General features: G+C 42.2%; 1 pseudogene; it reads right to left on the bottom strand.

The window, feature by feature from the left end:
* Window positions 1–59: 59 nt before the first annotated feature.
* On the bottom strand, window positions 60–10,516 carry LOC115506728 (annotated as a pseudogene).
* Window positions 10,517–15,977: the final 5,461 nt, after the last annotated feature.

The following is a 15,977-nucleotide window of genomic DNA, read 5'->3' on the forward strand; positions in this document are numbered from 1 at the left end:
ATGGTGCTTATTTTACCACAAAACAATTGGAAAACAGCACTCCTGGGGGAGAGGGGCCATCAGTTAGACTGAAGAAGAGGCCTGAAAAAGGACTCACAGATCCGTCCAATTATGAGATGTTGCCATAACCACTCCCTGCAGCACTTGGCCTTTTTACCACGCTCCCATTATCTTACCCACAGTTTCCCCAGACTGTCCCTATGTGGCACATCAATTCCATTCTTGTACCTTGTAACACGTTAGGACACCTACCCCCAGCCATGTTGGCCGCACTAGGAACACATTAGAAGTTATCATCTCAAAATCATGATCATCATCATACACAGAGAAAAAAAATACTTTCTCCTTACGCTCATGAAGGCAAGGTAAACAATAACATAACTGTGGACATGGTGAACAAATTACCACCTGAATATGTTCCAAAGGATTCGGACGGCCAGGTAGGCATAATGAAGACTGTAGGAGAACACTCCTCTCCGGACTATGACAGCTCAAGGTGGAGATAAAGACACTTGGTGACTTCTCAGCATAGGAATGGATGGCCTTTCAGTCCCAGAAAATCACATCCCATTAAGTGACTACTACATGAGGATAAGGCCTGCTCCACGAGCCAAATACCAGTCTGCACCACTCTGACGTTTTCAGTATTATCAAGGAAAAAACCTGCACCTGGCTACCAAGGACTACTAGACAGAGGCTTCCCAGGAAGGCCACTCTCTCTCGCTCTTCTTCCAAAATGTGAATTAAAGTGAAAATTCTATTTGAAATTTCCCCTTCCCTTCCACGACATTCACCATGTGCACAAATGATGAACTAATAAGTTTGTTCCTATTTCCCTAGGGGCTACATTCAAAGTTCAAATGTCCAAATACCCAAGCTAGAACCACCCTTTGGGACTCTCCACTGATCAACCTAAGCTCACACTTTCTTTCTATGAACTCACACTGTTTACACTCGATCTGACATTTGATTGATACAATGAATGAGAAGTTTACAGTATTAAGTATCAGGAGCTGTACTAAGGCTTTATATTTATCATCTCATTTCAGCTTCAGCATACAGGGAGGGTCATGCAATATCTATCTACAGCGTAAAAGTGAAGAAATCTAGCCTCAGAGAGATTAAATGCCTCTCCCAAGGCTACAGGTTCAAGAAGTGGCAGAGCTCAGACTAGAACTGACGGTGTGCCACTCCAAAACGTATGCTCTTACATAGGAAGAGGGTGTTTCACACCAGATTCAACTGCCACCCCCATACCCTTTTGACTTAGTAAATCTCTCTGAGGGTAACCCTGAACCCACAGCAGTGACCAGTCACTACCACTTGATGTGACAATAGCGCTATGTCCAAACACCAAGAGGAGTGTTTAAAATATATAAAGTCGTTCGAGAGAAGCACGTGCAGCGCCCACAATTAAAGATTTGGTGCATGAGGGTGCTGGGGGTCAGGAATATCCCTGAAAGGCTGCACTGAACAGGACACTGAAAGCAACATGTCCTATCAGGTAAGAGATCTGGGACTGTACCCTGACTACTCACTCACTCTGACCCCACTCCAGAATAAATCTTGGGTTCCATATACTATGAGCTCTTATAACATCCTGTGTGTGTTTTCTCCCACCAGAATATACAGAGTACTTCTTATACAACAATTTTATAGTTCTATGAGTAAACCCTAAACCACTGATAAACCCTGGAGCGTGTTAGCACGTTAAGAGCAGAAACAAGTCCCTCTGGTTAGTGCTGCCTCCCAAAGGAGTGCCTGGTCCTTCATCATGAAAAGATGAATATTCAGCACAAAGAATAAGCAGATCAATGAGGGAATATTGCACAATGCAACAGGTAACAGATAAAGACATTCAGATAAAGACTTGCAGGAGATGTTCATGGACTCACATCCCCTAAGGGACAGCCTCCATCTGGACAAGGCCTGCCCCACAAGCCACATACAAACACCATAACCTTTGCATTTTAAAAATATGGTAGAAAGATGCGTGCACTTTGCCAGTAAGGAATACTGGAGAGACAATTTCCACAAGTGGACATTCTCTCTTTTTCTGTATCCAAAATAAAAATCACTTTGAAATCTGCCCTTCTCATATTCTTCCTTCTTACCTAACTTTGACTATGTGTACAAATGTTAGACAATCAAAATTTATCCACATTCAACTAGAGGCTACTTTCAAACAGTTAGTTCAAATAGATCAACACAAACGTCTAAGATTCTCACCTGATGAGCCTTAGCTCACTGCCCTTGGTTTGAATTCCTACATTTTGACTGAAAATAACATCTGATTGCTATGATGAATAAGAATACCTACAATCCTAAATATAAAGTTGTAGACTTCTCATCTCATTTCAGTTTCAATACATAGGGAGCATCATAAAATATCTCCCGTGTAAAAGTGAAGAATCTGAGGCTCACAGACATTAAATGTCTCTCCCATGGCCACAGGGACAATAACTGGTAGAGCTCAGATTGGAAAAAAAAATAATGAATCAAAACCTGTGTGCTCAGACAAAAAGAAGAGGATGCATCACACCAGGTGACGGTGTCACCCCCTATCCTTCTGTGTAGGTAATCCTCCTCTTTCAAAGTAACTCTGTGACCATAGCAATACACTTGCTGGAACCACAAGGCTGTATACAAAGACGGAGGAGTGTTTGAAATATGTAAACTCCATTAGAAAATTACCAACAGTGCCTACAGTTAAGGATGGAACAACTGAAGATGCAGTGACTCAGACATATCCCTAAAGTCTCCGTTGAACAAGATGTTGAAAGCAACACGTCCCTTCTGTAAGAGGTATGGCAAATATCCAAAGGGCAAATCATTTAGTGCTCAGTACAATCATATTCTAAGTTGAGAAGCTAGGCCATCTCACAAAGAAACGGACCATAACTGGTTCTGCTAGAATTATCCCATGTCCCCGAGCAAAGATATAATATAGTTTAGTTGAGGGGCCCCCGGGTGGCTCAGTTGGTTGAGCGTCTGACTTCGGCTCAGGTCATGATCTCACGGTTTGTGAGTTCGAGCCCCGTGTCGGGCTCTGTGCTGACAGCTCAGAGCCTGGAGCCTGCTTTGGATTCTGTGTCTCCCTCTCTCTCTGCCTCTCCCTCACTTATTCTCTGTCTTTATCTCTCAAAAATACATAAGATGTAAAAAAATTAAAAATTTTTTAAAAAATAAAAGAGTTTAGTTGAAGAAATATAGAATTCTTTCATCAGAGTGGTCAGTATGGTAGTCATACTCTCTACCATCAAGAGTCTGGCCCACCCAATCCCAAAATACATAATTAAATGTTCTATTTAAATGAAAGCCAGCCTTCTGGGGGAACTGCTACATTAAAACCCAAACTAACTTTCTTAATCATGTGCTCCACTGGGAGTTGAACATCAATAATGTATTCCTCTTTTCCCGTATATTCCTTAAGAATCCGAGCCATCCTCCAATGGTAGCTCCCACCTGGCTATTAAACAGAGAATAAACACTCCAGGAAACATCCTAGGAAGCTGCCCAAGCTGTATACTTCATCCTGTAAAGCAAGCACCATTGTTACAGTATCCAACCATGAAGCAAAGTCGGAGAGTCCTCATATAGAATTCCTACTTGGGAGTGAACTGCACTTCCACCATCTGCAGAAGAAAAGGCTACGATCAACGATGCCCACATGCAGAAACTATGATGGTAAGTGGTCTGAGATTGTATCCAAATTAAATCACTCAAGAGGAGCCCTTAGAAAGAAAAGAGGATGCACAACAGTGGGGTGGGTCACAAAATCCTAGGGGTCAGGGACTGTCTCTCAACCAGTCCCAGCAAATGCACATTCCTAAAAGTGTGCATCGAATAGAATGAAGACAAGCTCTCTCAAGGGAAAGACTTGGCAGAAGATCTATTATGGGTTTAATTGTGCTCCCCCGCCAAAACTCATATTTGCAGTCCTATCACCCAATTCCTTGGAATGTGCTCTTATTTTTAAAAGGGTTTTACAGGGCGCCTGGGTGGCGCAGTCGGTTAAGCGTCCGACTTCAGCCAGGTCACGATCTCGCGGTCCGTGAGTTCGAGCCCCGCGTCAGGCTCTGGGCTGATGGCTCAGAGCCTGGAGCCTGTTTCCGATTCTGTGTCTCCCTCTCTCTCTGCCCCTCCCCCGTTCATGCTCTGTCTCTCTCTGTCCCAAAAATAAATAAAAAACGTTGAAAAAAAAATTAAAAAGGGTTTTACAGAGGTAATCAAGTTAGAATAATATCATTAGAGTGGCCCTAAACTAATATGACCAGTGTCCTTATGAGAACAGAAAATGTGGAAAGAGATACACATGCATGGAAAACACTACGTGAACATGTAGAAGGCAATCTACAAGCCACAGAGAAAGGCCTGGAACAGACCCTCCTGCTTCATTCGTTTCCCATATAACCAACAATGTCAACAATTTCATTTTTTACTTCGAGGCCCACATGTGTGGTACAGTAAGTTTTTGTTGTTAAAGCCACCCAGTTTTGGTTACTTTCTAAGGCAACGCTAGCAAATTAAAACACTCTCCAAAGGCGAAGACAATTTGTGTCAAATACACTCATACTCTATTTTTTTTTTAAGTTTATTTATTTTGAGAGAGCATGAGCATGGCGAGGGGCAGAGTGAGACGGAGAGAGAGTCCCAAGCAGGCCCTGCACTGTCAGCACAGAGCCCAATACAGGGTTCAAACCCACGAACCACAAGATCGTGACCTGAGCCTAAACCAAGAGTCCAACACTTAACCCACTGAGCCACCCAGGTGCCCCAAATACACTCATATTCTGAAGCGAAGCGCTGGCCACATGGCAAACAAATGATACCAAACAGGTCTGCCAATAGTACTCCATTAAACTACCAAAGAGATATAAAAGAATTAACATAGAGGAAAAAGAGAAAGAATTTTTAGAGAATTCTGTCAGTGTGCTGGGTATTTTCTAAACACTCATAGGGGCTAAGTACTGTTTCTCCCTTGCTGTGAATCACTGACCAGGAGCTTCGGAAAACAATGACTGACGCTTGTGAAGGTTGAGGGATACAGGAACAACTGTGTGACTCACACATGTATCATCAAGAAGTGAAGGCTTGAGGTGCCCCTGGAGAAAGGAAGTAAGCGTCTACCTTGTGAAAGAACAGCAGTTCCAAAGAAAGATACTGATTTCCTAGGTTGACAGGTTGTTCTGGAAAAAGAGAAGTCTGAGAATTCTTTCACAGGGAAGCCACCCAAGAGGACCGCCTAGTAAAGAAGAAAGTCAACAACAGAAGTGATGGTCATAGCAGGCCTAGGGATTGAGGTGAGGGTCTGAGAGTCAGAGAAAGGTCAGTGCATGTGACAGGGCATAAAGTCTGAGGTCCCTGAAGAAAAATGAAAATATTTCCTGAAAGCATCACATCATGGCATCCTCCACATCTCAGAGCCTATCACCACATTACAACTTTGCCAACATGTCATTTCTCTTGTCTCTCTGGGGAACACATTAGGGGGAAAAGGACGAGAAACTGGAGAATAGATAGACTGAGAACAGAAAGACAAAAAGTGTTTGCCTATTACTGACTCCATACTCATATATACATATCACCTGCAGGATTCCAGTCTGTGAACAGGTCCCATCTGGGACTGAAAAATATTCCCCAACGTTCAGGAATTGAGGCAAACCTGGATTAACACCCTGGAATAGATTTCTTACCAAAGGGAAGTGGCAACAGAACATTTATCTATATAAGAATAACAAAAAAAAACTTTGGAACCCTGCTGGGCTTTCCTCCAAGACATGGGAAGAAGTCCCCAAGTCGGTTTTTGGGGAAAAGAGCACAAATAAAGTTACTTTCTTTCTGAACTCATTAACATAAGCTCAACACTAATGCAAACAAATAGTGATCAAATTCAATTCTGCCTATGTTCTAATGTAACGCGACCATACAGAAATCGGAGTGAGAACTGTGGGAGAACCAAGCACGCCTGCATTACTGGATAGCACAAGGCAGGACATTCAGACACACTGTGACTTCTTGGCTACCCCAAAACATATACTTTTATTATTTTTAAAGGCACTTTCAAAAACACAAAAGAAAAGACATTCTCTGAGATAACGCCCTACTTAAAAGACCCCTTATTTATTTATTTCAACCAGCTTTTAAATATATTTATTGATGGCACAAAAACAGACACATAGACCAATGGAACAGAATAGAAACCCCAGAACTAGACCCACAAACATATGGCCAACTAATCTTTGACAAAGCAGGAAAGAATATCCAATGGAAAAAAGACAGTCTCTTTAACAAATGGTGCTGGGAGAACTGGACAGCAACATGCAGAAGATTGAAACTAGACCACTTTCTCACACCATTCACAAAAATAAACTCAAAATGGATCAAGGACCTGAATGTGAGAAAGGAAACCATCAAAACCCTAGAGGAGAAAGCAGGAAAAGACCTCTCTGACCTCAGCCATAGCAATGTCTTACTTGACACATCCCCAAAGGCAAGGGAATTAAAAGCAAAATGAACTCCTGGGACCTTATGAAGATAAAAAGCTTCTGCACAGCAAAGGAAACAACCAACAAAACTAAAAAGCAACCAACGGAATGGGAAAAGATATTTGCAAATGACATATCAGACAAAGGGCTAGTCTCCAAAATCTATAAAGAGCTCACCAAACTCCACACCTGAAAAACAAATAACCCAGTGAAGAAACGGGCAGAAAACATGAATAGACACTTCTCTAAAGAAGACATCCAGAGGGCCAATAGGCACATGAAAAGATGCTCAATGTCGCTCCCCATCAGGGAAATACAAATCAAAACCACACTCAGATATCACCTCACGCCAGTCAGAGTGGCCAAAATGAACACATCGGGAGACTATAGATGCTGGAGGGGATGTGGAGAAACGGGAACCCTCTTGCACTGTTGGTGGGAATGCAAATTGGTGCAGCCGCTCTGGAAAACAGTGCGGAGGTTCCTCCAAAAATTAAAAATAGAGCTACCCTATGACCCAGCAATAGCACTGCTAGGAATTTACCCAAGGGATACAGGAGTACTGATGCATAGGGGCACTTGTACCCCAATGTTTCTAGCAGCACTCTCAACAATAGCCAAATGATGGAAAGAGCCTAAATGTCCATCAACTGATGAATGGATAAAGAAATTGTGGTTTATATACACAATGGAGTACTACGTGGCAATGAGAAGGAATGAAATATGGCTCTTTGTAGCAACATGGATGGAACTGGAGAGTGTGATGCTAAGTGAAATAAGCCATACAGAGAAAGACAGATACCATATGGTTTCACTCTTACGTGGATCCTGAGAAACTTAACAGAAACCCATGGGGGAGGGGAAGGAAAAAAAAAAGAGGTTAGAGTGGAAGAGAGCCAAAGCATAAGAGACTCTTAAAAACTGAGAACAAACTGAGGGTTGATGGGGGATGGGAGGGAGGGGAGGGTGGGTGATGGGTATTGAGGAGGGCACCTTTTGGGATGAGCACTGGGTGTTGTATGGAAACCAACTTGACAATAAACTTCATATATTGAAAAAAAAAATAAACCCTAAAGGAATAAAGGAGAAAAAAAATAAAAATAAAGGATGTTTTGAGTATTCCTGAAAAAAAATAAATGTTATGTTATTGTTTAAAAAAATAAAATAAAATAAAATAAATAAATATGTTTATTGAATGGGGCGCCTGGGTGGCTCAGTCGGTTGAGCGTCCGACTTCGTCTCAGGTCATGATCTCGTGGTTTGTGAGCTCAAGCCCCATGTTGGGCTCTGTGGCTGACAGCTCAGAGCCTGGAACCTGCTTCAGTTTCTGTGTCCCCCCTCTCTCTGCCCCACCCCTGCTTGTGCTCTGTCTCTCTCTCTGTCTTTCAAAACTGAATAAACATAAAAAACAATTTTTAATATATTTATTGAAAAAGAAGCATACTATTGGTCAGTTTGAGTGCTATATCTATGATAAAACAAATTATGAAAACTATAGAATGAAACCATTATTTTATAGAACTGAATCATCTGATATGCTACCTCTTGCAATAACTTAATGGGTCCAACTATACCCTTTTTTTTTTTTAATTTTTTTTTAACGTTTATTTATTTTTGAGACAGAGAGAGACAGAGCATGAACGGGGGAGGGGCAGAGAGAGAGGGAGACACAGAATCCGAAGCGGGCTCCAGGCTCTGAGCTGTCAGCACAGAGCCCGACGCGGGGCTTGAACTCACGGACCGTGAGATCATGACCTGAGCCAAAGTCGGACGCTTAACCGACTGAGCTACCCAGGCGCCCCCCAACTATACCCTTTGAATGGACCAATTTTATAATTCTCCTAGAAAGTTTTGAGTTGGGTATAATTTCTTGCTGCTTTCTTTCTCTGATCCAAGGCTTAAGAGAAAATCCCTGGAAATCAGCAAGTGGAATCAGACCTCTCCAGGATTGAGAAGAGACAGGAATGAGAAAAAGGACATCCTGTCACATTTTAAAGACCCACAATTGCTATGCTTTGCAGGATAGAGGGGAAAAGGGATACACAATGGAGAAGGAAAAACAGTCCCAACAATTATAATGAACATTTCTAAACTGTCAATATCATGGATTAATTTCTAAAACACAAGCTTATAAACAAAAGCTAACCAGCTAGCCACTAACTAAAATGCATATGCAATATAATCAAGGAGATACTGTGCTTATAAAACCACATGTGTCTTATTTATCCCTAATTTTATTTTATTTTTTCCATCTTTTTTTCAAATTTTTATTTAAAGTCTAGTTAGTTAACATATAGCGTAATATTGGTTTCAGGAGAATTTAGTGATTCATCACTTACATATGACACCCAGTGCTCATTATAACTTATCTCTAATTCTTAAATAATTCATTCTCTTATTGGGTATGCAAGTGAGCAATGGAGAAAGTGGTACATCTGCAGTACCAGCCAGTGCTAAGAGTTTCAACACTTCCAGAAGATGCAGACTAGAGAACTTTATTAGGCACCGGAAGGGTTTCTCTCTCAGCCAAGATGTCCCCATTTAAGTTACTTTTGAATTTCATTTCAAGCTTATTTTGTACAAAGTCTACTCTTAGTTGAGGATAGTCTCCAAAAGCTTCTCTTTTTTTTTTAAGTTTATTTCTTTATTTTGAGAGAGCATGTGCATGAGCAAGGGAGGGGCGAGAGAGGAAGAGAGAGAATCCCAAACAGGCTACGTGCTGTCAACGTAAAAGCCCTATGTGGGGCTTGATCTCATGAACCAAGATCATGACCTGAGTCGAAATCAAGAATCAGATGCTTAACTGACTGAGCCACCCAGGCACCAGTCCAAAAGTTTCTTGAGTCACTCTGCGGACTCTCTCTTTTTCTACTCTGTTTTCATGAATAATCCTTGAATCCATGTTTATACCTAGCCCAAGGCTTTTTTCTTGTAGAGATGTAGTAGAGTTGCAAGTTTCAGAGGTCTGATTATACTGTTTAAAAACAGTAGCCTTGGGGCACCTAGGTGGCTCGGTTGAGTGTCTGACTTCAACTCAGGTCATGATCTCGCAGTTTGTGGGTTCAAACCTTGCATCAGGCTTGCTGCTATCAGTGCAGAGCTTGCTTGGGATCTTCTGTTCCCCCTTTTCTGTATCACTGCCCTGCTCCCACTCGCACTCTCTCTCTCTCAAAAATAAATAAAACATTAAAAAAATTTTTTAAAATAGTGGCACCTGGGTGGCTCAGTCGGTTAAGCGTCCAACTTCTGCTCAGGTCATGATCCCGTGATTTGTGGGTTCGAGCCCCACGTCAGGCTCTGTACTGACAGCTCAGAGCCTGGAGCCTGCTTCGGATTCTGCGTCACCTTCTCTCTCTGCCCCTCCCCTGCTCATGTTCTCTCTCACTCTCTCAAAAATAAACATTATAAAAAATTAAAAAATAAAATAAAAAATAAAAAAATAGCCTTAAGAGAGTCCAGATACCAGCTTCTGAACTCCATTTTCACAATGTGATGGTATCTGCTAGCAACTGTCACTGCCTGACCCAGAAAGGGTATATTGTTCTTCAACTGGGAGAAAAAAGAAGGCATACGGAGTTTGGGAATAACACACCACATAAGCAAGTTTGTGTTGGTGTGGCTTTCCATACTGCACTCCTCAGAGATTCAAATCCATACTGCATTCTCCTCAGCATCTCTGAAACTTATCAGAATTTTCTTAACTGATCTTTTGAGTTGTTCCATATAAAACAGGTCAATGTCTTCACCTGGTCCTTTATTCATTTGAAAAATATCCCAAATTTTCCGGTGCTGAGGAAATTGAGTATAAATGACGTCTACAAGGGCTGCATCATTGACACTTGCCTGCTTCTCCTCACAAAGCATAACCAAGCGCTGAACAAGCGATTCCTTTTTCTTCCAGAAGTTTGTGGTCTGCTATTGATTTTCAGACCAAAAAAAAAATCCCAGGCTTGGAGGACTGTCATCATTTCAGTTACTGGGATTTTCAAAATGGTTCTCTTGATAAACTCGGCAACAGCTCTGTCCATCTCTTTGGCACGTCCAACATGACCAGTAATGTGTCTCCTCAGCAGCTGTCGCCTGGAGGTGATCCACTTTTTTTTAATATGTATTTTTCGAGAGAGCACAAGCAGGGGAGGGGCAGGAAGAGGGAGACAGAGGATTTGAAGTGGGCTCTGTGCTGACAGGCTGACAGGCCGACAGCAATGAGCCGGACATGAGGCTCAAACTCACAAACCGCAAGATCATGACCTGAGCCAAAGTTGGACACTCAACCGACTGAGGCACCCCTGGTGCCCCTGGAGGCGATCCAATTTTAAATTTAGACCCAACAACAGTCTTTATCAGTTTATCTCCTAAAGGGGATAAACTCACCTATAAATTCACATCAGTCCTCATTTTACTGTGAATTATTTCCACACACAGTCCAAGGAAAACATTAACCATGCAGATGGGGACTTCTATGCTTCCATGGATTGTGCCCCATTTTCTCTACAGGTGAAAGCTTTGGCAATCATGGGTACCTTCAAGTCTTGACCAGTGCATAAAGCCTCTGATTCCTCACCGCACCCATCTTTGTGTTTCCGGATTTCTCCCAATTCAACCCCTTTCTCACTTCTTTCCCCTTTTCATTTTTTTCCACTATTCCCCATGTCTCCTGTGTTCCCATTCATTTTGCTGAGTGATATATATATAAAAGAACATGGACTCTCTGACTGAAGACAGGATTTCGGTCATTAAAAGAAACTTTCAGAGGGGTAGCTGTGAAAGAACCCCGATGGAATCCATTTCCACATACTCTTCTCCCATACGTATGGTTTCCGAAGTTCTCTTGGCCCAAGAATGACCAGGGAGCACATCCATCATCTCCTCCTTCCCTCTCACTAGCAACATGTCCTATTTTAACCTTCAAGGTCTCACCTATCTTTGCCCCAAAAGGGCAATGAAACCCAGATAAAGGGAATTAAAAGTCACATGGAATAAATCTGTCAAAAGGAAGTGAGGAGTTAATCACCCACACCATGTGGGAAAGAGGGCTGGGTAAAACAAGGAAATAGGGCTCCCTGAGTGCCACCACCAGCTGACACAAAAGTTGGGACCATACTTCTACTTTAGTATTTGGAGACCATATAAATCACAATCCAAATGGCAGAGGAAGTACAAAACTAGAGAATGAGATACCCTAAATTGAAAGGTTACATACATTAGTCACCAGAATCAAATTATTATCTGAACCTGGAATAAGGTCAAAAGCCAAGAAATAGCCAACTCTTTTCAGGAGGCTTTCAAAATACAAAAGAGGCTCCCAGAGAATACCAAAAGAAGCTATATACCCCGACATGACAGCTGAAGGATAAGTCTGAACTGGAGATAATCCAATATGAAATTCTAGTAAATAACAACAAGGAGGCATTTGCTCCAAAGACAGCTGGAACAGACACATATGTGGCAGTATTTGCATGCACCCTGACCATAAACGAATGAGGGGACACAGGGATACTGGCTTACTCCCATTCTGGTTCTGAGGTAAGCAAATGAATGAGGAAATACACTCAACTACCTATAATAAGAGTGTAGTTCAGGTGCTGTAGGTCTGATACATCTATAAAAACCTACCTTGAATAGGATGATATAAGTAACAGGTCCTTAAACGTAAGAGTTTTGCTTGACACTTCAAAGGCCAAAACAATAAAATCAAAGTACTCCATATTATACAGCAAAGTCCTCAGGTACGTTAGTTACCAAAAACATCCAAAAATGGTTCAGCTGCATTAACCCAGTGTACACTTCTAGGACATAAAAACTTGGGTTGAAAGGAGGAAAGGCATCTTGGAGGGAGGTGTCAATGTAGCAGGCATTTCCTTCCCAATTCTGACTCTAGGCCTGCTTCCCTTTGCTTAACTGAGCAATTTAACATTTATAGAGAAGGTATGAGCTGGGGATATGCCATAGTTAGAGCCCAAATTTATTTTCTAAATTATGTGCTCCACTAGGTCTGGAGTATTGGTTGTTTACTTATCTTAGTCTTTTCTCTGAGAATCCATGCAATTTTCCAACAGCATTAGCTGCTGGGGAATAACACGGGGCATGAATGATCCAGTGAAAGTCCCACAAAGCTGATGACTACTGTGTTTATTTTCCTGACACCATTGTCCTGTTGGATATGGTAGGAGGATAAAAATATGAAACACAGTCCAAATGAGAGTCCTTGCATACTGCCTCCATTTGTGATGCAGACAGGGAGGCCAGTGCCAATCTTTGTGAAGCTATCTACTGCATGCATGGTCAGAGATACGCTTGAGAGAAGTTAGGGTGTCAGGTCTAGTTTTTCTGGCTATGAGACATGGAAATCTCTTCTGTACTGGTGTATGGCTCTGAGGATATCTAACAGGCTACCTTGGTCTCATGTGCTGGAATTATTATGTCTTGGTTTGGGGCCAGATTCCGAATTGGAGATAGATTATCATGCCCTGTGTGAGAGTCTATGCAGGTGACCATGGCCCTAACTTGGGCAATTCAGGTCTGATGAACTTTATGATCTTGATGATTCTATTAATTTTCATCTTGGAAGGGTCCCTATCTATATATCTCCACATAGGCACAAAACTACATGTGTATCTTGGGTAATCTGATGATGATTTTTCTCTCTGCAGGGGCTGAGACATGATGATCCAGTCAGCACGCTCCCAGACACCACACTAGACTGCCAACCCATGGATGACTGCCCATGAGTGATTCGAAATGCAAAAAAATGTATAGTGGAAGATATTTTTTCCAGAGTAAGCAACACAGCCCCTATCTCTACCCACTGAACAGAATTCCATTTTCTAAGCCATAGCTGCAAGCAGTTTTCTTTGGGGTTAGACAGCTTCCACAGCCCACTACGACCCATCTGTCTTGAACTTACCAATGAGTTCACGAAGCAGACCCAGGCATCCTCAGAAACCTGGGTGTATCGAAGTCACGAGAGCCTGAGGTGCTGCCATGATCTCTGTGTCTGAGACAGCTACAATTGGAGTGTGAATGGACACTTTTTCCTGCACCTCTGAGACACCATTAGAGCCTAAGACTTCCTAAATATACCACTTTCACCTAAAATGTAGGTTTCTTATACAATACTCACTTTGTTGGTGTTCTCCTTTAAGACCAATGCCATAATATAAAAGCCAGGGTTTAACAATCCTCATTCTTGTTTTGTTACTTTCTCGATGTCCACCAGCATCAACAAGCTAACAAGAGTCTCTCAAATTGGGTATAGCATGTGTCAGATTCAAGCAAGGACCATGAACAAATAGGTATTTAGTGCCATTGCTTAGAAGATACATATTTTAGCCACAGGACCCATTCTGCTTAAATGTCGGTCACTGACAATTTCCCTAAAAACACGCCACATGGATGAGGAGCCTGAGTGAAAGGTTGTCTGTATAGCCTAATGGATCATTTCTAATGCAGGCTGTTGGTCAACTTCAGTGCTTATCTGGTGATCTTATGTAATGGGCTGAGTTGGATCCTCATGTGAAATATAAAGAGCATCCAATATTGAATGGAGTTATCAAATACTCTGCCCTCCTTTGATTTCCCAGAGATTTTAATGCCATCATTTTTGTTCATGAATAGATTCAGATTAATTCTAGGTACCAGGTCATGGTTTCCATAAAGTTAATCTTGGTAGCCGACCAACAACACTTGTCAGGATTAAGAGTCCATCCCTGGTTATGCAGATACTAGCCCATCTCTCTCAGGTAGATGGTATGCTACCCTTAGTCCTTTCGATCAGGATAATGTAATCATGTGAGGGTACCAAGACCCCTGGTGAGATGTCAGTTCCCTAGGTCTCAGCCTATCCACTGCTGAGAAATCATTAGAGGGTTCAGGCTGTCACAGGCATGCAGTGTGAACAGGTATTGTCCTCTGAGTCTCATGGAAGCAAATAAGCTCTGATCTTCTGCTTGCAGTGGGATCTAAAGAAAGAATCGACACATTCACCACTGTGTATCAGGCCCTTCAGTCTGTACAACAGACTTTATCACCATCATGATATCTACAAGTACAATGGTAAAGATAAGTGCTGTCACACTGAGCTTACGGCAACCTGCAGTGAGGTGTCAAGAACCAATGGCTTCTATCACTAGACACAGGATGATTGTAGAATGGTCTGGGCTCTTTAAACACTCCTGCCTCTAATAGTTCCTTAACAAGTGTAGGGACCTCCTTTTACCATCCCCAACACATGCCAGTATCCTACTTTGCTTTATTTACACTCCATTGCTGAAATGGGAAAACCTGGTAGCTCCCATTTTTCTACTTACTCTACCACCAGTACTATAATTGTAGCATTTCCCCATTGGGAACATTCCTTAAAATTCAAAAGAAGAATTACACATTCTTATCACAACTCTTCCGAGAATACATTCAGCAGTATCAGTTACAGCACTTTCGGTATATTGGCTCAAAAGAGCCTACCCATTAACTCACATCAGTCCATAGTGCAATCTGAGACTTACTTCCACATCAAAAGTAAACTTCTGACTGAGCCCATGGAGACTTCTAGGCACCACAGTGACTTGTGCCCCAGTGTCCCTAGGGGCTGAAAAGTGTGACAACTTCAAGTGCCAACAAGCCCTCAAAACACTTGGATGAGTGTGTCAGATATTTAGAGAAGGAAAGGCCACAACCCTGCCCTTGACCTGTTCATTCTTGAAAACAGAAAAGTCTGGGTAGAAAGGTGGTGCTGAATGTGTTACATTAACATCAATCAGAACGGTACAGATATCAGAATAGGGTCTAGGTCCTCCTGATCCTCCTATTATGAGCAATGTGGTCATGGCCAAACTGGCTTATAACATGGGGTTGGTCATAGGGAATGGGGTGATTACTCCTCATCTAAGTAACTGGCAGGGCCCCCTCACCTATGAGTCAAGAAGAAAACCTCTATAATATCACTAGGGTTTTCCCAAATCCATGCTTAATATCAGTTCTTTGCAACTCAATTTAAAAGCAGATCTTGGGCTGCCTAGGCGGCTCAGTCAGTTAAGCATCCAACTCTTGATTTCAGCTCAGTTCATGATCTCATGGTTCATGGGTTCGAGCCCCATATCAGGCTCTGTGCTGATAGCACAGAGCCTGCTTGGGATCCTCTCTCTCCCCCTCTCTCTCTGCTCCTCCTCTGCTTGCACTCACTCTCTCTTTTGCTCTCTCTCTCTCTCTCTCTCTCTCTCAAAATAAATAAATAAATATTTTTAAAAAGTAGATCTTAGTACATTTTGATGTAACCAACTATCCCTTGTCACCAAACACTTTATCCGTGAGGTTGGCTACTGGCCCACAGATCCCATTCCATATTGGATGGATCAACCTGCTGAGTGTCACCTATATTTTTACAAAAGGGCTTTGTGACCTTATCAGTTTCCAGGAGAAGAGAGTTAAACACACACACACACACACACACACACACACACACACACACACACACAAACAGACTCATAAATG

This window comes from Lynx canadensis, chromosome X (genome assembly GCF_007474595.2).
Source record: "Lynx canadensis isolate LIC74 chromosome X, mLynCan4.pri.v2, whole genome shotgun sequence".
Classification (NCBI taxonomy): Eukaryota; Metazoa; Chordata; class Mammalia; order Carnivora; family Felidae; genus Lynx; species Lynx canadensis.